Consider the following 23,424-nt stretch of genomic DNA (forward strand, 5'->3'; position numbering starts at 1 on the left):
TAATATCCCTCATGAACATAGAATATTTTTATATAAAAATATTAAAATATCAAATCAAATCCAGTTATATATAAAATATGATATCATGGAGTTTATTTGAGGAATATAAAGGTGGTTTAACATTCAAAAGTCAATGAATGGAATTACCCATATGAGTTGAATAAATGAGTAAAACTATGGATATCTCAATGGAAGCAAAAAACTTTTGACAAAATTCTACATATTTATTATGAAAAGTTCTTTCATCTGATAGAGTTTTTAACAATGGCTAACATCATACCTAAGGGTAAAATATGCTTTTTTGTGTGTGAATTTTTATGAAATTAAGAATAAGATAAGGCTCTTCATTATCATTTTTATAATTAAAATATGTAATAGTATGAAGACTGTCCCCCTGAATATGAATAAAACCAAATATCCAGTACCACCACTTTATTTTTAAAAAACCTTTAATTTTATATTGGAGTATAGAGATCCAACCAATCCATTCTAAAGGAGATCAGCCCTGGGATTTCTTTGGAACAAATGATACTAAAGCTGAAACTCCAGTACTTTGGCCACCTCATGTGAAGAGTTGACTCATTGGAAAAGACTCTGATGCTGGGAGGGATTGGGGGCAGGAGGAGAAGGGGACGGCAGAGGATGAGATGGCTGGATGGCATCACTGACTCGATGGACGTGAGTCTGGGTGAATTCCAGGAGTTGGTGATGGACAGGGAGGCCTGGCGTGCTGCCATTCATGGGGTCGCAGAGTCGGACACGACTGAGCTACTGAACTGAACTGATAGGCAGTTAACAATTTTGTGATAGTTTCAGGTGGACAGCAAAGGGACTCAGCCATACATAAGGATGGATCCATTCTCCTCCAAGCCCCCTTCCTATGGAGGCTGCCACATAGCATTGAGTAGAGTTCCCTGTGCTACACAGTAGGCCCTTGTTGATTATCCATTGTAAATATAGCAGCCTCAGTACCACTTTAATGCAATGTTGTCTGAGAGGTCTTAACCAGAGTCGTCAGGCAAGAAGAAGTTTAGGTACCAGATATAAGCATTGATGGACTTCCATGGTGGTCCCATGGTAAAGAATCCGCCTCCCAATGCAGGAGACACAGGTTTGATCCCTGGTCGGGAAGATCCCCTGGAATAGAAAATGGCAACCCATTCCAGTATTCTTGCCTGGAAAATTCCATGCACAGCGAAACCTGGCGAGCTGTACCCATGGGGTCGCAAAGAGTCCGCACGACCAAGGAGGCACGCACTATCCGAGGATTCACTTTCCCAGGAATTCAAGTCGGCCCCTCCAAAGTGTCTTAGTTTGGGGCTGGTGAAAGAGAGTGTGGAGTGCATAGCGCCCCCTGGTGCCGGGCGCGGTGGAGAGTGCGAAAGAGATGCCAGTCATCAGTAGGGGATGAAACTCGAAACTCGAGGAAGAAGAAGTTTAGCGTGTATTGGTCTGCAAATCCAGAGAGCCTGGGTCCCCAGCTGGGTCCCCTGCCCATCAAGCTATCCCAAACACTCCGTCTTGAATCAGAAGGGGATTTAGAAGCGAGAAGAGGTGGCCGCCGCCAATACCTTTAATGCCCAGGCCGGGAAGAAAGCGGGTTAGGATCTGATACCGCTGAGTAGAGGACCCAGGAGCCTCCCGCCCTGGGTGCTCGGTGTGGCGGGGGCGGGGGCGCGCTGCGCGCTGCGGCGGCGCGGGCGCCGTGATGCAGGTGTGACACCAGCGGACTCCTGCCTCCGCCGGGATCGCCCCAGCGCCGCGTTCTCCCGAGCAGCCGGCCGGGCCACCCGGACGGACCCCGCTCCGCCCGCACCCGGAGGCGGCCGCGTGCGGATTTCCCACCCAGGTAGGGGACGGCATTGCTCGCTCCGGTGCGTGCAGACCCGGCCGGGGGCGCGGAGCCCGCGCGACCCTGGGGGCTCTCAGGCTCGCCTGCCTGGGCTGAAACGTACACGCTGGTACCTCTGAATGTTGTTTATAGTAAATGGCACAAAAGACAGGGGAGAGTCTTGGAAAGCTGGCGCAGAAAAGCAAGCACTTGCCTGCTGCGCGGGGTTGCGCGCCTCTTTGAAGCGGGCATCCCCAAGGGCTGTTTTTAAATCCTGTTTGAACTGTTAGCGCCATACATAGTTTTGCAACTTAGGCTATTGACGTTGATAACTCCCTTTCCATAAGCTTCCTAGTCACCCCTTTTAGTTTCGGTTCTTTGCAATTAGATGAATGTGTGTGTGTGTGTGTGTGTGTGTGTGTGTGTGGTGAATGATGTTGTTGTTGGTTTGTTCTTAAAGGACAGATCGAAACCAGGCTTTCACCTGGTACCTCTGGGTTGGGGTTTGTGAGTGTGTATTTGTGTGTGTGGAGGGCGCCCTCCGCGGGTGTGGGAGCCGTTTCTTAGGGACGCGGAGGGGATTTGTTTATAGATGGATTTTAGCGCAAGGAAAAGAACATGATTTGTTCTGCAGGGATGGGTGAGCGGGTGCGTTTAGCCAGGGAGGAGCGAGGCACTGCCGTTTCCTCCGCAGACGGGTGTTAGATATATCTGCTGTCCAGGGTTCAGCCCGGCTGCTGAAACATGATCCTTAAACCAGAAATCACAGATGCAGACTAGCTCCTTTTAAAGGTAACTTAACCTCGGTGTCTGGGGCTCTGGTAAGAGCAGACCGGTAGGGTGGGGTGGGGTGCGTGCTCATTTTTTAAAAAGCTTGTTCAGAAGCAAATGTGGGTGGTTTTGAGGTTCAGGGAGTGGCAGGTGAAGGATGGGAAATAGATACTTATAAGGGAGAATTAGACTTCCTAGCCAGCTCAGTGATCCTTCTGGTCTACCCTGGTCTCTTCAGTTTCCGCTTCTTGCCCTTTTCAGAAGAGGTCACTTACCCTGCTTGCTCCAGTGGGTGCAGCAAGCACAGTACAGGCTTGCTCTGCATCTTTCTTGAGTCAGCAAATACTGGTCGAGCACCTAGTTATGTGTCAGAGGCTGGATTAACCCTGAGGGGCGCAGAGAGGATGAAAACAAAGTCTATTTCCCCAGAGCTCACATCTGGTGGAGAAGAAACACCTGTAATAACGAGGTGTGATAAGTTCAGCAATGTAGATGTGGAAAGAGTGGTGGGAGCAGGAAGAGAGGAATTAATGTAGCAGTGACTTTTTTTTAAAACTAAGCGCTCCTAGGTGAGATGTTACATGAATTTCAGTAGAAACGGGGTCCCTCTCTTGGTCCTTTGGTCTGTGAGTAACCCCCATCAGTCTCCCCATTATCAGCATCAAGGTTACTGTATGTGCAGAGCTCTGTAAGTTACAGCAGGGTTGGCGTTTGCAGTATGTGACCAGATACCAGTAGACACAGACACAGGATGACAACCAAGAGAAAAGAGTGTCCAGCGCAGGAGGTCAGGCTTTTTGTTTTTTTAAATGGATCGTTTCCCCAAGTTCTAGAACCAGGAAGGTTTGGGAGCAGTACATCACAAAGGCAAGGATTCTGGATAGTTCTGAGGGATTCTCAGAGCAGATGAACTTCTGCCTTCATCTCCTTTAGGTCCCTGACCTGTCTGTGCTTGTCTAAGCTCAGATCAAAAGGAAAGCTCTGAACTTGGATGTCTCTAAATGGATGGAATAAAGGAAATCTAAAGCTATTCCAACCAATGTGCTCTGGGAAATAAAAATCCAATCTGACGGATTTTTTTTTCCTGGACAAAATCTATGGTGGGTGATAGAAAAATGGTAGAATGAAGAACTCTTGTGCTATACATGTTGCCAGAGATGCATCTTACATGCGTCTTGTAACCTAAACCATCACTGAGGTATTTAAAAAGCAGATTGGCACACGTCAAGGACTGTGGGTTTTGATACTCAAACAGACCTAGGTAAGTGTCTTGTGCAGGTTTCTTAGCCTCGCTTTGAGCTATGGGTTCCTGAGCTGTAAAATGGAGATAACAGTGGAATTCTTATAATATAATTACATCATAAGTGCTTAAAAATATGTTTATTGGGAAATGATCATCATATATAAGTTGCTTGACACAAAGTAGGTGCTTAAGAAATGGCAGTTCATTCATTGAGTACCTACTATGTGTCAGGAATTGCTCTATGTGTAGGGATACGTAATTGAATTAAATAATGTCCCTCAAGGATCTTACCTTGTGTGTGTGTGTGTGTGTGTATGTAAGATAGTGGACAAATAAATAACAAGATAATGATGCATTATAGTGGAGAGAAATAAAGCAGAGTAAGAGGAATGGGGAGTCTTGCCAGAGGGTGGGGTGAGGATTGTTATTGTTTAATATAGCTTGGTCAGGGAAGGCTTTGCTGATGAGTGACATTTGACTGGACCCCTGGGGAAGTGAGGAGCGGGCCAGGCAGATGTCTGAGGAAGAGCATTCTGGGCAGTGTAGCAGCACCTGCAAAACCCTGAAGCAGGAGGGAGGTGTGTTCATACGAAAACCCAGAAAGAAGTTCAGTGAGGCTGCGGGTGAGTGAGCGAGGGGAGCAGCAGTAGGATTTGAGGTCGGAGGGGTAAGCCAGCAGGGTCACTGGGGTATTGCCTCTCATGATTTCTATTTGTTGCAAAGATTAATATCCTGAGCACTTGTGGAAAGAATTGGCTGACATCTTACACTCAATGTTTAGAAGAAGGCTGGTTGGGAGACATAGGTTCCTAGGTCACTCAGCCTGAGCAAATGCAACCAGCAGAGGCATAAATCTTTCCAAGGTGATGAGAAGCTCAGTGCAAAACAGTGTTCAGCAATCTTTCATCCAGATCAAGGACTGTTTTAGGGCTTCTTTTGAACCTTTCCTCCGCAATGAAAGAAAGGGCCACCTTTACTGAATAGTCCTGCAGGTATTGTCCCTGCTAGTTTTTAGTCTGTATTCTTGGAGGATGAAAGTAGTTTCTATGGCTATGGAAAGATGCTAGAATCAACTGGAAATACATTAACTGTTGGTGTACCATGGGATGCATGTACATGATATTATATGGTGCACTTATTTGAGACTTCCATCTTGTAGGCTGAATACAACGAAGATCACAATTTGCTGCTCCACCCCTCTGGGTCATCATTCCTTTACAGCAGGGGTCCCCTACCTCTGGGATCTAATGCCTGATGATCTGAGATGGAGCTGATGTAATAGTAATAGGAATAAAGTGCGCAATGAATGTAATGCGCTCGAATCATCCTGAAACTATCTCCCCTGTCTGGTCCATGCAAAAATTGTCTTCCATGAAACTGGTCCCTGGTGCCAAAAAGACTGGGGACTGCTGCTCTAAAGAGCATGGTTTTGGCAGACTTATTGTTACCAAAGAGAAGAGTGTGAGGGGAGGGAGGACAGATAGATTAGGAGTTTGGGATTAAAATACACACATTGGGCTTCCCAGGTGGCGCTAATGGTAAAGAATCTGTCTGCAAGGCAGGAGATGCAGGAGACGCGGGTTTTATCCCTGAGTTGGGAAGATCCCTTGGAGGAGGGCACAGCACCCCGCTCCAGTATTCTTGCCTGGAGAATCCCATGGGCAAAGGAGCCTGGTGTGCTGCAGTCCATGGGGCTGCAAAGAGGCGGACATGACTGAGCAACTGAGCACATACACACACTATTGCATATAAAATAGATAAACAACAAGGACCTACTACATAGCACAGGGAACTGCATTCAGTATCTTGTAATAACCTATAATGCAAAAGAATCTGCAAAAGAATATATATACGTATTTATATAGTATATGTGTCTGATAGAATCACTTTGCTGTACACTTGAAATCAACTGGACCCAATTAAAAAAAATAAAGAGCATGGTTTTGGGGATTTGAGAGCTTCCCCCCCGGGGCTGACCCTAGTGCTGCGGGACTGTTGCAGTGTGTTTCATGGATAGAAATGGGGTTGGATGCCTGAGAAGCTGGTCAAAGTTTCTATGAAACAGGATTTGACAAGGTTGGGTCCTGGCTGGGTGGCTGGCTGGGTGTCCCCCAAGTCACCCCTTTAGAAGGTGACTTTCACGTCTGTGGATTTTTCTCCATCTGAGGTCTTGCTGCCTCAGAAAGCCACTCTGTCCCTCTGGGCTACATCGCAGTGACCTTGCTCACCCCAGACTGAATTTGCAGTGGCTGGGACCCTGTGTGGCATGGCAGAGTGTCTTCTTCTTGCTGATCCCCTTGGTGACAACCACATCACAAGGAGAAGCTTTCCTGATGAGCACACATCCAGAGCAGAGCAGCTGAGATGCCTCCCCTGGGGGCTGATCACATACATTAGGGCTGACCTTACCAAGGGGACTATAGGACAAATCTCCCCACAATTTAGCGGCTTAAGACAGCAACCATTTCTCATTTTCTCACGTGTTTACGGGCTGGCCAGGCAGTTCTTTAGGTCTGAGTGGGCTTGATTCATCTCAGCTGGGTTTGTTCATGTGATTTTTGTCTGCTGTTGGAGTGGCTGAGAGATGGCTGCTTGAGGGTGGCCTTACCTGGGGGAACTTGGCTCTGCTCTGGGTAGTACCACATTTTCCAACAGGCTAGCCCAACATGTTCACATAGTATCCCTGGAATCCAAGGGAGAGTGGAAACTTGCCTGACCTCTTGAGGTCTAAGCTTATACTTGGCACACCATTGTTTCATCTTTGTCTATTGACAAAAGTAAGTCACAAGGCCAGCCAGAGTGAAGGTGTAAAGAGTCTGCCTGCAATGCAGGAGACCAGGGTTTGATCCCTGGGTCAGGAAGATCCCCCGGAGAAGGGAATGGATACCCACTCCAGTATGCTTGCTTGGAGAGTCCCATGGACAGAGGAGCCTGGCGGACTGCAGTCCATGGGGTTGCAAAGGGTTGGACATGACTGAGTGACTGACACTTTCTCTTCAAGTCATAAGGCCAGCCCAGAGTGAAGGTGTAGGGACTAGAATATACTTTAAAAAATTATTTACTCATTTGGCTGTACCAGGTCTTAGATACAGCATGTGGGATCTTTGACCTTTTGTTGTGGCATGTAGGGTCTAGTTGCCTGACCAGGGATGGAACCTGGGCCCCCTGCATTGGGAGCGCAGAGTCTTAGCTGCTGAACCAGGGAAGTCCCTGGAGTACTCTGCTTGATGGGAGGAGCTACGAAGGCACACTGCAAAGAGCATGGATATGGAGGGAGGAGGGGAACTGGACTGTCTTTGCATTCAGTCTACCATAGGGACATTAATATTTAAAGTCCCCTTGACTAAGGCTCCTTTTTTCCCAAGTTCTGCTTGAATGGACAATGCCTGAAACTTGCCCTTTTCTTTTTCTCTGTTGTTCTCTGTTTCCATGGCTGATCAGCTTCAGACATATGAATCTTTAGATAGCCATTCATCCACCAAATATTTACTGAGTGTTTCTTCCATGCCAGGCATGGGCTTCCCAGGTTGGCACAGTGGTAAAGAATCTGCCTGCCAATGCAGGATGCACAAGAGACGCAGGTTCAATCCCTGGGTTGGGAAGATCCCCTGGAGGAGGAAACGGCAACCCATTCCAGTATTCTGTGCCTAGAAAATCCCATGGATAGAGGAGCCTGGCGGGCTACAGTCTATGGGGTCACAAAGAGACAGACATGACTGAGCCACTGAGCACACACACACACACGTGCACCAGTCAAGGCAGCAAGGTCCATCCTCATGATGCGCTCATCCTAGCTGGGAGATGGTGTGTACATAAGTAAATGTGCATTATGTGATGAGGGACATCACGTAGGGAGAGCAGGATGAGGAGTGCCTGGTTGAGTGGATGAGGAGCAGGGTGAAGGAAGGGGTGGGAGTGGTCAGGGTGACATGAAGGAAGGGAGTCCGCCAGATGGATATCTGGGGAAGGACCCTTCTAGGCAGGGAAAGTGACAAGTGTGAAGGCCCCGAGGGAAGAGTGTCCTGTTGTGTCCTGGGAACAGAAAGGGCATTCATGTAGAGAGGGTGACGATGGAGAAGGTGAGATCAGACAAATCGCTGAGAGCTGGGTAATACAAGGTTATCTAGGGCCTTGTGTAGACTGTGGCTTTTACTCTGAGCATGATGGGAAGCCAGTGGAGAATTTTGAGCACTTGCTGACATTATCTGATTTAAGCTTTACAGTGATTACCTGAGTTTTAGACCTTAGAATAGACTTTTGGGGTTAAGGGTGAAAACAGGGAGGTAAAGTCAGGAGGCTACTGCAATGATCCAGGCAAGAGATGATGGAGGTTTGGACCAGGGTAGTTGGTGGAGATGGTGAACGGTCATCAGATGACGGATATATTGCTCTAGGGATTCAAGGATGACTCTACATATTTTGACCTGAGCAGCTAGAAAGAGTGGCCTTGTAGTGAAATGGAGAAGGAAGAGCAGTGGGGTTTAAGTGAACACCCAATGGGAGATGTTAATTTGATAGTTACACGTGTGGGTCTAGAGTTGAAGGAAGAGGTCCTAGAAGGAGATACGAGCTTGAGTATCGCTCGCATTCTCAGTTTGTCCCTTCCGTGAGCCCAGCCCCTGCTGCAGCACCAGTGCCCTGCACATTGCTTGGCATGTAGTCTGTGCTCAGTGAGTACTGAATGAGTGACTGGAGTCGTTCAATCACTGGAGCTGACTGCGGACCTTTGTTTCAGTGGGTCTTGAAGTGTAACTCCCTGAACTTATTCTTTTTCTTTTCAAGGTCTCATGAGAGCCTTATTGTGGATCCCACGGACTAAAAACAGACTTTAAATGTGAAGGCTCCAATTGCTTATGTCTTATAGAAAACAATGTGTGATGACAAGTAAGAAGGAGAAACAAGTGGAAACCAAAAAATAGCTCATACTTTCAAAAAAGGAGACAAAATCCTGCGGGAGAGGAGGTTGAAATTCAGAGGTGTGATGTTCTTGGGTTATTATTGTACTCCTCTTAATTTAAGATTAAGCAGAAGCAGGAAAGAATCTTGCAAAAGGAAGATGTTTATTTAAATCGATTTTGTGCCAAGTGAAAGAGTGTCACCAGCTTGCTTGAAAAATCCCACATCTACAGCATCTTGTGTAATCTGTTCCTGTTTATAAAAGGAGAGAAATCAGCAATAGTCTTATAGGAACAGGGGAGGAACAGTTATGGTGTTTAATTGGCGTGACTTTAATTGGAATGACTTCAATCTCAGACTCCAGGTGCTGACCATGTCCTCCCCGTGGTGTGACTGAATATGTGTGAGTGTGAGTTTTGTTTGCAGTGATATTAGAGGGGGTGGGAGTGAGGAAAAAATGTAGTTACTGCAATAGCAAATGACTTGCTCTGTGTGTTTGTGTGTGTGTGAGAGAGAGAGAGAGAGAGAGAGAGGAGGAAAGGGACAACAGTGGGAAAAAAAGAACTAAAGCTGAGAAGGAAATATGAGAAAGGGATATCAAGTTGGCCTCCGTTTGTACGTGTGGATACCAAGCTTGACCATGTTGGAGATTGGATGGAGCGGTGAGATTTGGGATCAAACAAAACTTGGTTTGGACTCAGTCTTCCTTACTTTCTAGCTGTGTAAACCATAGCAAGTTATTTAATTTCCCTGAGCCCTGGTTCCTTCAGTTATAAAATGATGGTGGTGATGGTGGTGGTTATGACGGTGATGATGGGAGTAGTAATAACACCCAAGGGGTCTGCAGTTTCTTTCATGCTCCTGTTCTTGGCACTATGTTGGTCTAAATACTAATTAAAGAATTACCGAGTGCACACTTAGTCATCAGTTGTGTCCGACTCTTTGTGACCTCATGGACGGCAGCCCTCCAGGCTCATCTGTCCATGGGATTCTCCAGGCAAGAGTACCGGAGTGGGTTGCCATTTCCTCCTCCACGGAATCTTCCTGACCCAGGGATCAAACCCATGTCTTCTGTGGCTCCTGCATTGCAGGTGGATTCCTTACCTGCTGATCCATCGGGGCTTCCCAAAGGATCACTACATCTAATGAAAGAATTGGAAATTCTAAGTGTAGAGAGAGTTTAGAACCTGTCATTTAATGTTGCCAGTGCTGATGAGATTATTTGCATGAGGCCCATGGTGTTCAAAATGAGACAGGTGGATAATAATCAGACTTATGAGCTAGAGATTTCTGAGGTGCCTCAAAGGGAAACCAACCTTCCTTTCTCTGCAACAGGCCAACCCCCCAGCTCAGCTCTGCCTTGTCTCATACTTTGTTAGAATTCCTTGATCAAAGTTTTTGAGTCATTTGGATTATGGAGGTGCAGAAACTCTCCATCAGATGCCTCTGGGTTTTGCTCCCATAAAATCTGCCCCATGATGTTTTCTACTGGAAAATCTGCTGTTTTCCCTGCTCCAGGTACATAGCAGGCACACAATACGAGTCTATTTGATTCATGAATGAGTAAATGCTGTTGTGGCTGCTCTGTTGGCTGAGGCTCCTTGGTTTTTCCTCTTTGACCTGGACAAGACGTGACGATGTGAGATACAGTGCTGTGTTTGCAGCATCTAGTAAGTACTCAGCAGCTAAGGGTTTCCCAGGTGGCGCTCGTGGTAAGGACTCCGTCTGCCAATGTAGGAAACATGAAAGATGTGGGTTCAGTCCCTGAGTTGGGGTCGGGAGGATCTCCTGGAGGAAGGCATGGTAACCCACTCCAGTATTCTTGTCTGGAGGATCCCATGGACAGAGGAGCCTGGCAGGCTACAGTCCATGGAGTTGCAAAGAGTCGGACACGACGGAGTGACTAACATACAACCAGAGCAGCGATGGTTTCTCTCTGTCCCACCTCCCTGCCTTTGCTGCCATTTGGCCTCCTCTGGATCAAGGAGCATCAGGTTTCTCTTGGGGCTCTCAGATGCTTCCGGAGCAAAGACCAAAGCTCTCTTGCTGTCCTGCCCATGGATTACAGTTCACCCACTGTGTCTCCTGGCCCACTGAAAACCTGCACCATGGATTCCCTCCTTCAGTGGCCCACACAGACATGGTCCTATCACATTTCTCTGTTTCTATGGAAGCTCCTGCTCCATGCCCTTCCTGTTTCCTTCAGTCTTTAGAGCTTGCTTCTGTCCAGGGCAGCAGTGGGGAGAGTAGCATTAACTTTTTTCTTTTCCCCAAAAGGCAACTGAAAATTCTCCCCTAACCAGAGACTCTCTGTGTGTGTGTGTGTGTTATTGCTCAGTCGTGTCCGACTCTGCGACTCCATGGACTGTAGCCTGCTAGGCTCCTCAATCCATGGAATTTTCCAGGCAAGAATATGGAGTGGATTGCCATTCCCTTCTCCAGGGGATCTTCCCGACACAGGGATCGAACCCCGGTCTCCCATATTGCAGACAGATTCTTTATCGTCTGAGCCACCAGGGAAGCCCAGTGACTCTGTAACCTCTCAGAAATAGAATTAAATTGAACTCTTTTAGGAGCTAGAACATATAGGCCATGTCTTCTCTTCCATTCCCACTTTATAGATGGGAAACCTGAGGTCCAGAGCAAGGAAATCACAGATGAAGGTACTCTTGGACAAGCGGTGGAACAACCTCATTTCTTTCTCTTCCCGTTCTATGTAGATGCAGGAGAAGGTAATTTGGCCAGACTTCTGGGGCCTTCTTGCATCACAGATGTCCGGGTCTAGCAGTTGACTGTTCAAGCTGGGAGCTGGGGACCATTAACTGCTTAATACATCAAACCCAGATGATGCATGTGTTGGCAGGAGCTCTGGCGCCTAAAAGTCACGTAAGCTTGAGGGAGATGTGTGTACTTCACACATGTGTTTTCATGGCTCCCCATTACTGAAACCTGCCAATGAACACATGTCTGTCCATCAATACCTCCAAATGTACAAATTTGTTTTAATAAGTATTTCATTGGCAGGTTCCTTTGGCTTCCGTGGTGGCTCAGACAGTAAAGAATCTACCTGCAATGCAGGAGGCCCAGGTTTGATACCTGGGTCTGGACGATGCCCTGGTAAAGGGAATGGCAACTCACTCTGTTATTCTTGCCTGGAGAAGTCCCTGGACAGAGGAGCCTGAGGGGCTACAGTTCCATCCAGTCCGGAAGAGTCGGACACGACTGAGTGACTTTCACTTTCACTTTTCATAGGCAGTTTCCTTTTTGGGCCCAGAACAAGTTCAGGACAATGGAAGGACTTACTTGGACTAGAGGATCTTAGTGTTTCAGAGCTGAAGGATCTGTAGGAATCTAAACTCCCCACTAGGCAAAGACAGGAGCTGAGTCTAGAGAAGGAAATGACTTGCTTAAGGTCCTACAGTCAGGGAACACTAGAGAGAGGACCAGAGCCCAAGTCAGGCCTGCAGAAACTAAGTTTATCAGACAGTAGAGAGCAAGAGAGACCACGATCACAGCAGCGTTATTTACAAGGTATGGAAGCAACCCAAGTGTCCATCAGCGATGACTGGATAAGGAAGCTGTGGTACATACATACAATGGAATACTACTCAGCCTCAGGAACAAATGCGATTTTGCCATTTGCAACAACATGGGTGGACTTGGAGGGTATTATGCTTGGAGAAATAAGTCAGCCAGAGACTTATTGTCTCTGGCTTATTGACTTATTGACTCTGTATGGTGTCATTTATATGTGGAATCTAAAAAAGAATCCAGCTAGTGAATATAACAGAAAAGAAACAGACTCACAGATACAGAGAACAAACGAGTGGTCACCAGTCGGGAGAGGGAAGTGGGAAGGGGCCAGAGAGGGGTAGGAGATTAAGAGGTACAAACTACAGGGCATAAAATAAACAAGCTACAAGGGTATGTATTGTGCAGCACAGGGAATATAGCCAATACTTTATAATAACTGTCAATGGAGCATAAGCTTTAAAAATTGTGGATCACTGTGTTGTGCTCCTGAAATTTATGTAATCTTGTACACTGCCTGTACCTCAATTAGAAAAATTAAGAAAAAAAAAGAGAGCACGGGAAACGAGGCATGGGTGCCCTTCACCCTGAGAAACCCTCTGCAACATGACGGATGGTTCCCCCAGGCAGTTGAGAGCCTGGATGGCTCCCCTGCAGCTTCCTCTGAGAAATCCTCTGGGGGTTTCCCCTGCCGGTGACCCAAGCACAGGCCCAGTGAGCGGAGCTCCTGGTCTGCCCGCGGCCCCTGCTCTCCTGCCAGGCGCAGGATCTGACTGTGGCCTCTCGCCTGATCGGGGGCAGCAGATGGTGCGGATCGGAGCCCAGCTGGCACGTGGGCGGCTCTGAAGGAGCAGAAACAGCTTGGCGGGGAGAGGCCTGCGCCAGACCAGAGTCCCGGGCGCCCCTCGGACAGGGCTAAAGAGGTCACGGCCATGTCAGGAGCTCCTGACCTTGGCACTGGAGGGCTGAAGGGACTCAGTTCCACTCCTGCGCGCCCCCAACCAGGATGACTGATGAAGGCAGCCCGCCCACAGTTGCTTAAATGTCTGTGGGTTACAGGCGGCTGCTTTGAGTATTTTTCAACAAAGCATAAAAATTAAGCTTGAAGGAAAGGGAAGATCTGGGAAAGCAGAGTAAAGGTGGTAGCTTCAAAACTAAAGTGGTAGCACAGGGAACTCGCGCTCGATGTTACGTGGCAGCCTGGATGGGAGGGGAGTTTGGGGGAGGATGGATACACGTATACCTATGGCTGGGACCCTGTGCTGTCCACCTGAAACTATTACAACACTGTCCATTGGTTATTCTCCAGTATAAATCAAAAAGTTAAAAAATGAAAGCAGTAAGAGGATCAGCCCACGTGGAGTGGTGAAGAGGTCGATTAGAAAGGGTCAGAGCAGAGGCTTCCCTGGTGGTGCAGTGGCTAGGAGTCCGAGCTCCTACTGCCGGGAGCCCGGGGTTTGATCCTTGGTCAGAAAACTAGATCCCACAAGCCGCAACTAAAAAAATCCTGTATGTGGCAACTAAGGCCTGGTGCAGTCAAATAAATAAATAAAAATAGATGTTAAAAAAGACAAAAAAAGAGAAACAGTCAGAGCAGCATGGAAACAGGCTGGGATGCTGAGCTGAGCTCTCCTCTCACTCCCCACGATGGGTGACTTTGTCTTCATTTGGGGGTCCCAGCGCATCTCTGGCAGAGAAGCTGTGCCAGGCTCCCTGCCTCACATCATGGGGTTGGGGGTCTCCTGTTTCCACAGTGACCCAGTGTGGGGGACCAGGTAGAGCTCTCACAGGCAGGGTTATTCCCATCAGGTTTCTCAGATTCATCTGTGTCACTGCCAGGTGGATGTCCTGGGACTCTCAGCCCATTTTCTCCAGGCATGTAAGGTCTCTTCTGGCTGGCTTGACCTTCCAATTATTCCTAGATTCTTGAACTTCTTAGAGAGGGTAGAGAAAACAAAGAGTCCTGAAGTCAGTCTCTCCTGGGTTCCCTTCCTGGCCTTGCTTCTTACTCAGTTGAGATCTTAGGTGAATCATTTAGCAATGCTGGGCCTCAGTTTTCCAATCAGTAAAATGGGAATGATGATGGTTTTACCTACTCTGTAGAGTCACTGATGGCAGATACTATTAGATGCTGCATCCTCGGTCCAATGACTAGTTGAGGTCCATTTACAGCAGCAGCTGCTGCAGATTGAGCCTGTCACCTCCAGATTTCCTGTGTACACCCCCAGATTCCCTGCAGCCTGCTCAGAGCTCTCATCTGCTCCCTCTGCTCTCACACTGGGGAGACGAGGAAATGCTTAGGACTTTCCCATTTGGGAAACAGAGGGGAAAGTCATGCTGGTGTGATAAGAATCACCTTCAGCATTTGCTCGGCACCTCATATTCCAACAGCAGTGTCCTCACAATAACCCTCAAATAGGCAGCTTATAAGTCTGTTTTATTTTCTTACAGATAAAGAAATAGAGACAGCAGAGGTTTCATCTTATAGCAAAGTTAGCTTTGTACTGAGGACCCACATGGATGCATTAGACGTGGTTCCTCTAGGAGCTTGTAGTTTGATCATGTGACAATAATGATGATTATGATGTATATATGATTTCATTTCATTTCATTCTTCCAATCCCTGTGAAGTGGGAGTTTATTGTCTCCATTTTGTCATGGAGTAAACTGAGGTTCAGAGAAGTTGAATAAGTTTCCCAAAGGTTATTGTTGTTATTCAATCTCTCAGTAGTGTCTGACTCTTTGTGACTCCATGGACTGGAGCACACTAGGCTTCCCTGTCCTTCACCATCTCCTGGAGTTTGCTCAAACTCATGTCCATTGAGTTGGCGATGCCATCCAACCATCTAATCCTTTGTTGTCCCCTTCTCCTCCTGCCTTCAATCTTTCCCAGCATCGAGGTCTTTTCCAATAAGTTGTCTCTTCACATTAGGTGGCCAAAGTATTGGAAGTTCAGTTTCAGCATCAGTCCTCCCAGTGAAAATTCAAGGTTGATTTCCATTAGGATTGATGGGTTTGATCTCCGTACTGTCCAAGAGACTCTAAAGAGTCTTCTCCAACACCACAGTTCAAAAGCATCAATTCTTTGGCACTCAGCCTTCTTTATGGTCCCATTATCACATCCATACATGATTATTGGAAAAACCATAGCTTTGACTATACAGACCTTTGTCGGCAAAGTAATGTTAGCATTGGTTGAAGGGGAGAATGGATTCAAATGCAAGGCTGCTTAACCTCAGAACATGCTCTTTGCTGTGTGCTGTGTTCCCTCCCCATCAAGTCCATGAAGGCTGGTTGGGTGCAGCAATGAGCCTCAATCCATGACCTTGTCTCCAGCCTCTCCTGCTCCTGTTGCTACAACCCACAGGTTCCTAAAGGGAGTTTTCAAATATCTGGTTACTTCCTAATGGGCTTAAACCAGGAACTGGATCCAACTGGATTCCCAGCCTCTAAAGCTATTTTCCTACAAGGTCTTATAAGGGCTGCAGTGCCTAGGCTCTGCTGTTGGGAAGCTCACTAATTATGAGACTACAAGGTGAGACGATGATGGCACAGAGATACAAACTGAGTGAATGTTTGTGGGAGCATGGACTATAAGCAATGATTATTGCTGCATAAGGAGAGAAGACTGAGGGCCAGAAAAACTACTGGACAGGGTGAAGGGGCATTGCTTAACTGGGCCTTGAAGGATGAGTAGGAGTTTTCCAGGAGGGCGCTGGGGAGGAGAATGGTATTCCTGATAGAGGAGATAGTTTGAGAAGTAGCTAGACCTGAGAGTGTTCAGTTGATTTGGGAACAATAAGCAAACTGGTATGGTGAGGTGGTTTTGGCTGGCAGTTGAGGACGGGTGAAGGGGATGGTGGAAGGTGGCATGGACATGCACTGGAACCTCTTGGGGTTTTTCTGTTTTAACTTCTGTTGGAGTATAATTGGTTAACAATGTTTTGTTAGTTCCTCTTGGGAGTTTAAATGTTATTAGGAGTGCAGAGGAGGAAAACCCCTCAAAATCCACTAACATACTCAGAAAAGCTGACTGTTGTCTGGGCTCCTTGAAATGGTCCTTTGAATGTCGAGATAATTACTGTCCTTTGCTTCATCCACAAGGCCTGGCCGTGTGTGAACTCTGTGGATCATAAGCCTGATATAGTTTCCATCACAGACATCCATCCAATTAGAGAAACAACAGCAGTGGAAACTGTGATTGATGTCTGGGAGATCTTCAGTGTACAGAAAGATCCAAGATAGCGTGGAAAATATTTAAGAACTATAAAGAAGTCCTAGACCATAGTTGCCCAGAACAAACAGAGCAGAAAGTTCTGTTTTCTGGCTTTAGAGTAGAGGAGAGAGCTGCAAGGGGACCAAGAGGACCAGCAATCTCTTTATTAAACCTGCTTCCTACTCTTCCTGGGCACACAGACTCCATCTCCCAGCCTCTTTTGCAAGTGAGTGTGACCACGTGACAGGTCTGTTGATGTGATGAGAATGGGTGTGATGGGTACCACTTCCAGGGCCGGCCAGTGAACTTCCATACGCCCACCTCCAAGCTCTTTTCCCATCCACTGGCTGGCCCTGCTTGGCGCTGTCTCGTGCCAGAAATAAGCTCTGCCTATGTTAAACTACTGACATTTTTGGAGTTTGTTATAGCAGTTAGCCTACTTTCACCAATACAAAGCCTGAAATTTTAATTAGTAATTCCTCATAAGCTTATGGGAACACATCACAGAGGATCAAGAAGAGCATTTCTTGGTAACATAAAGATGAAAAAGCTACCTCTGGGCTGACTGCTGGGGTGCCTGTTTCATGTGAGCTTCTTTTGTTTTAATTTTAAAATTTATTGTATTCTTATTTATTAACATCTATTTTAATATTTAAACTTATTGGGCCTTAGAAAGCATCACTATGAACAAAGCTAGTGGAGGTGATGAAATTCCAGTTGAGCTATTTCAAATCCTAAAAGATGATGCTGTGAAAGTGCCGCACTCAATATGCCAGCAAATTTGGAAAACTCAGCAGTGGCCACAGGACTGGAAAAGGTCAGTTTTCATTTTAATCCCAAAGAAAGGCAATGCCAAAGAATGCTCAAACTACCACACAATTGTACTCATCTCACATGCTAGTAAAGTAATGCTCAAAATTCTCCAAGCCAGGCTTCAGCAATACATGAACCATAAACTTCCAGATGTTCAAGCTGGATTTAGAAAAGGCAGAGGAACCAGAGATCAAATTGCCAACATCTGCTGGATCGTGGAAAAAGCAAGAGAGTTCCAGAAAAACATCTATTTCTGCTTTATTGACTATGCCAAAGCCTTTGACTGTGTGGATCACAATCAACTGTGGAAAATTCTGAAAGAGATGGAAATACCAGACCACCTGACCTGCTTCTTGAGAAACCTATATGCAGGTCAGGAATCAACAGTTAGAACTGGACATGAAATAACAGACCGGTTCCAAATAGGAAAAGGAGTATGTCAAGGCTGTATATTGTCACCCTGCTTATTTAACTTCTATGTAGAGTACATCATGAGAAATGCTGGGCTGGAAGAAGCACAAGCTGGAATCAAGATTGCCAGGAGAAATATCAATAACCTCAGATATGCAGATGACACCACACTTATGGCAGAAAGTGAAAAGGAACTAAAAAGCCTCTTGATAAAAGTGAAAGAGGAGAGTGAAAAAGTTGGCTTAAAGCTCAACATTCAGAAAACGAAGATCATGGCATCCGGTCCCATCATTTCATGGGAAATAGATGGGGAAACAGTGGAAACAGTGTCAGACTTTATTTTGGGGGGCTCCAAAATCACTGCAGATGGTGATTGCAGCCATGAAATTAAAAGATGCTTATTCCTTGGAAGGAAAGTTATGACCAACCTAGATAGCATATTCAAAAGCAGAGACATTACTTTGCCAACAAAGGTCCATCTAGTCAAAGCTATGGTTTTTCCAGTGGTCATGTATGGATGTGAGAGTTGGACTGTGAAGAAAGCTAAGTGCTGAAGAATTGATGCTTTTGAACTGTGGTGTTGGAGAAGACTCTTGAGAGTCCCTTGGACTGCAAGGAGATCCAACCAGTCCATTCTAAAGGAGATCACCCCTGGGATTTCTTTGGAAGGACTGATGCTGAGGCTGAAACTCCAATACTTTGGCTACCTCATGCAAAGAGTTGACTCATTGGAAAAGACTCTGATGCTGGGATGGATTGGGGGCAGGAGGAGAAGGGGACGACAGAGGATGAGATGGCTGGATGACATCACCGACTCAATGGACGTGAGTCTGGGTGAACTCCGGGAGTTGGTGATGGACAGGGAGGCCTGGCGTGCTGCGATTCATGGGGTCTCAAAGAGTTGGACACGACTGAGTGACTGAACTGAACTGAAAATAGTTATACTGCACAGTATTTAAAAAGTCCAATAATTTTAGATAAGCAGAATCACCGTATGATTCAGCAACCCCACTCCTGGGCATATATCCAACAAAACTGCAATTCAAAAAAAATATATGCACCCCTATGTTCATAGCAACACTATTCATAATAGCCAAGACATAGAAGCAACTGGACAGTTTAAGGGACAATTTAAATGTTCCTGGACAGATGAATGGATAGAGAAGATGTGGTATGTATCTTATGTATGTCTGTGCGTATGTGTGTGTGTGTACACAATAGAATAGTACTCACCCATTAAAAAGAATGAAATAATGCCATTTGCAGCAACATGGATGTAACTAGAGATTATCATACTAAGTTGTTGTCGTGGTTCAGTCACTAAGTGGTATCTGACTCTTTGCCACCCCATGGACTGCAGCAAGCCAGGCTTCCATGTCCTTCACTATCTCCTGGAGTTTGCTCAAACTCATGTCCATTGAGTCAATAATGCCATCCAATCATCTTGTCCTCTGTTGCCCCCCTTCTCTTTTTGCCTTCAATCTTTCCCAGCATCAGGGTCTTTTCCAGTGAGTCAACTCTTCGCATGAGGTGGTCTAAGTATTGGAGCTTCAGCTTTAGGATCAGTCCTTCCAATGAATATTCAGGGTTGAGTTCCTTTAGGATTGACTGGTTTAATCTCCTTGCTGTCCAAGGGACTCTCCAGAGTCTTCGCCAGCACCCAATTTGAAAGCATCAATTCTTTGGCACTCAGCCTTCTTTATGGTCCAGCTCTCACATCCATATGTGACTACTGGAAAAACCATAGCTTTGACTATATGGACCTTTGTCGGCAAAGTGATGTCTCTGATTTTAAATACGGTCTAGGTTTGTCATAGCGTTTCTTCCAAAGAACAAGTATCTTTTAATTTCATGGCTGCAGTCGCCATGTGCCGTGATTTTGGAGCCTAGGAAAATAAAATCTGTCACTGTTTCTACTTTTTCCCCATCTATTTGCCACGAAGTGATGGGACTGGATGCCATGATCTTAGTTTTTTGAATGTTGAGTTTTAAGCCAGCTTTTTCACTCTCCTCTTTCATCCTCAAGAGGCTCTTTAGGAAGTCAGAAAAAGAAAGACAAATACCATATGATGTCAGTTACATGTGGAATCTAACTGTGACACAGATGAAACAGAAACAGAATCATGGGCAGAGAACAGACTGAGGGTTCCCAGGGGGAGGGGGTTGGGGGAGGGTGGAATGGGAAACGGGGTTGGCACAGGTACGCTTTTATATTTATGATATAAGCAACTAAGAGGTTCTTAAATGCAGGAAAGGGTGGGGGGTTAAATAGCCAGCGTTTCCTCTGATGACTCTTCCCTGAGCCTATGCACTCTGAAGAGACTAAAGTTCAATATTTTCCCTTTCTTCCCACATTGTTTCTGACTTCCATAAAATGATGAGGATATCTTGTAACATTTGGTATCATTAAAAATAATAATAATTGTTTATACTGAAAACTGGGGAAGTTCTTGCCACATAAATTACCTAAATAATTAAGAGTGTTGGATCTCTGTGTATTATGCAATGTGGTTGAGCGTCTTACTGAGAACAGTGCTGGGTGAGTGAGGAAAGCTTCTAGGAAAAAAGCTTCATCTTTGGTGACGTGTGCCTGACGACCACGGAGCATATATGCCTCAGATAAGGCTGACTTCTCCAGGTATGTTGATCATCTGTATCCTAGATTGTAGCTAGGACCATCCACTGAAACTTGAAGTACTTAACAGGTAGATTTGGTCTTTTGGCCCCTGATGCTATAGTGTAGAAATTCAAAGGGCTTGATGAAAGGTGTGACCAGATGCTTACTGGCCAGTGTGTTCTCAAAGGCTGGTGTTCTGAGGTTGTAGAAGGTGGTTGGGGCCCAAATGTAGCACATTAAAAATTTGATTCTTGCTCAAAAGTACACTTCACAGTTGTATTTCTATTTCGTAGTTTTTATCTTCTAGGATCCCACTGATCTATTATTCTAGTATGAAGTGGTGGGCTTCTGGATTGGCCACAGTTCATTTGCCACTTTCCCCTGGTGAAAGCTATCAGAATATTACAGTGAACACTGGTGGAGCTGGGGAGCTCACATTCCACATGGAGGATTCACCTCGGGGAACACGGAGGATTCACCTCGGGAAAAGAGTGATAACCCCATTCACTTTGCTGGTGATTGGCTCAAAAGTGTGACTCAGTTTGGCTAATGAGAAACGAGGATAAGTTAACAAAGCAGCATCTGGGAAAGGTTTTTTTGTTCCTAAAGTGGAAAAAAACCCCACAGAAAACACAGTCCTTTTTCTTTCTCTGGACGTTGTCACATGTACATTTTACACCTGAAATTGGGGCAGCCATCTGGTTACCGCTTGAGGCTGAAACCAGCGTGAGAGATGGCAGAGCAGAGATGTGGAAGGAACCTGGGCTCCGGAATGATATGTCATGGTTTTAGTGAATCAGCTCGTTCTGGAATCCTTCCTTCTGGACTTTCTGTTTCCTTATTGCTTAAGCCAGTTTCTGTTTCATTGTGACAAAATAATTTTTTAAGTGGAAAATACTGTTGGCTGCCTCTTCAGTATTTTTTATCCTTTTCTTCATTACCATGAGAACCTCACTTTTTTTTTTTCTTTTTTCCCCTAGAGAGGAAAGGGTAATATACTCAGCTGAAAATGTTTTCTCTTCAGATTTCTTTTCAGCTAGAGATGACTCTAATTCTAGCTACTGAGATACTGATGAAAAGTTCTGAGTGGGGCCTTGGGAAAACCTTTTTAATAGGAATAGGTTTTTTCCACCTTCTAAACTGTTTATCATATTTAGAATGATAGGTAATATGTGCTGAATTATGGAGTAGTTCATCTAGATATATTATTGAGCAGATGCTCTTTAGAATTTAAATTTTACCATAGGTAAAATCGATGGTGGTGGTGGTTGAGTCACTAAGTGGTGTCCAACTCTTTGCAACCCTGTGGACTGTAGCCCGTCAGGCTCCTCTGTCCATGGGATTTTCCAGGCAAGAATACTGGAGTGGGTTGCCATTTCCTTCTCCAGGGGATCTTCCCGACCCAGGAATCGAACCCGGGTCTCCCACATTGCAGGCATATTCTTTACAAAATTGATAAAAATTGATAAAATCGATAGCTGGTGGGAATTTGTCGTATGATGCAGGGAGCTCAAAGCTGGTGCTCTGTGACAACCTAGAGGGGTGGGAGGGGGTGGGAAGAGGGAGGGAGGTTCAAGAAGGGCACATATGCATGCCTGTGGCTGATTCATGTTGGTGTATGGCAGAAACCAAAACAACGTTGTAAAGAAATTATCCTCCAATTAAAAATGAGTGTAAAAAAGTAAGAGACACGTATCGTGTACTAACACACACATATGGAACCTAGACAGATAGCACTGCTGAGCCTGTTTGCAGGGCAGCAGTGGAGGAGACACACGCTTAGAGCAGGCTTGTGGGCTGCAGGGGGAGGGGAGGGTGGAGGGAGTTGAGAGGGCAGCCCTGAGACGCATCCCAAGCCGCGTGTAAAACAGACAGCCAGTGGGAGTTTGCTGTATGATGCAGGGTGCGAAAAAAAAAAAAGTGACTTCAAGCTTTGCAAAAAAAACTCCAACAAATTAAAATATGGCTTTGTTGCCACTGTTTAGTTTTGATATCTATGCCGTTTATACTCAACTTGAGGTCCTTTTTCTTCTTTGAAAGAGTTTTTTAAAATTTGTTTTTTGTTAACAAATTACCAAACAATGGTAGTCTATTTTCTGGTGTTGCTCAATAATGCACCATATGTATTTATCTATTTTTCTCTTTACCTTTTGATTCCCTTCACCCCATTTCTCCAATTCCTTCTGTCCTTGGAAGGAAGGAGGACTGTTCTCTGTATCTAAGAGCATGCTTGTTTATTTGTTTAGTAGATTCTACGTATAAGAGAGAGCTTACAGTATTTTTCTTTTTTTGACTTACTTCACTTAGCATAATGCCATTAAGGTTGTCACAAATGGCATAGTTTCATTCTTTTCTTATGGTGGAATAATATTCTATTCTTTATCCATTCATCTGTTGATGGACATTAGGTTGCTTTTATATCTTGACTATTGTAAATAATGCTGTGATGAACATGGGGGGTACATATATCTTTTTGAGTTAGTGTTTTCATTTCCTTCAAATAAATCCCTAGAAGTGGAACTGCTGGATCATATGGTAATTCTATTTTTCAGATTTTGAAGAACCTATAGCACATTTTCCATAGTGGCTGTGCCAATTTATGTTCTCACCAACAGTGTACAAAGGATCTCTTTTCTCCACAATCCTCATCAACACTTGTTCTTTCTTATCTTTTTCATAACAGCCATTCTAACAGGTATGAGGTGATAGCTCATTGTAGTTTTGATTTGCATTTCCCTCATGATTAGTGATATTGAGCATCTTTTCATGTGACTATTGGTGGTTTTCTTTGGAAAAAAGCATGGTGTAAGGTAGTGGCCAAGTTTCTTTTCTATGTGGCTGTCCAATTTTCCTGATGTCATTTATTAAGAGATTTTCCTTTCCGCAGTGTATATTCTTGACTCTTTTGTTGTAAATCAATGGACCATTTCTGCATAGGTTTATCTCTGGGCTCTTTATTCTGTTCCATTGATCTATGCGTCTGATGTTTTTGCCAACACCAAAAATATACTGACAATACTATAGTTTCGTGGTATAGGAAGATGCCTTCATCTTTGTTCTTCTCTCAAGATTACTTTGGCTTTTTGAATTTTTTG

General features: G+C 45.4%; 1 protein-coding gene across 2 annotated transcripts in view; it reads left to right on the forward strand.

Moving 5' to 3' along the window:
* The first annotated feature begins 1,406 nt into the window (after window positions 1–1,406).
* Window positions 1,407–23,424, forward strand: part of SV2B (synaptic vesicle glycoprotein 2B) — a 244,423-nt gene continuing 222,405 nt past the window's right edge. The window contains exon 1 of one of the 2 annotated variants that reach the window (XM_006065727.4): window positions 1,407–1,849. The gene's annotated coding sequence lies outside the window, so the exon portion shown is untranslated. Of the gene's footprint in view, window positions 1,850–2,235; window positions 2,624–23,424 lie in introns of those variants that run through there. The other variant, XM_006065726.4, reaches the window with a different exon arrangement.

This window comes from Bubalus bubalis, chromosome 20, assembly GCF_019923935.1.
Source record: "Bubalus bubalis isolate 160015118507 breed Murrah chromosome 20, NDDB_SH_1, whole genome shotgun sequence".
Lineage (NCBI taxonomy): Eukaryota > Metazoa > Chordata > Mammalia > Artiodactyla > Bovidae > Bubalus > Bubalus bubalis.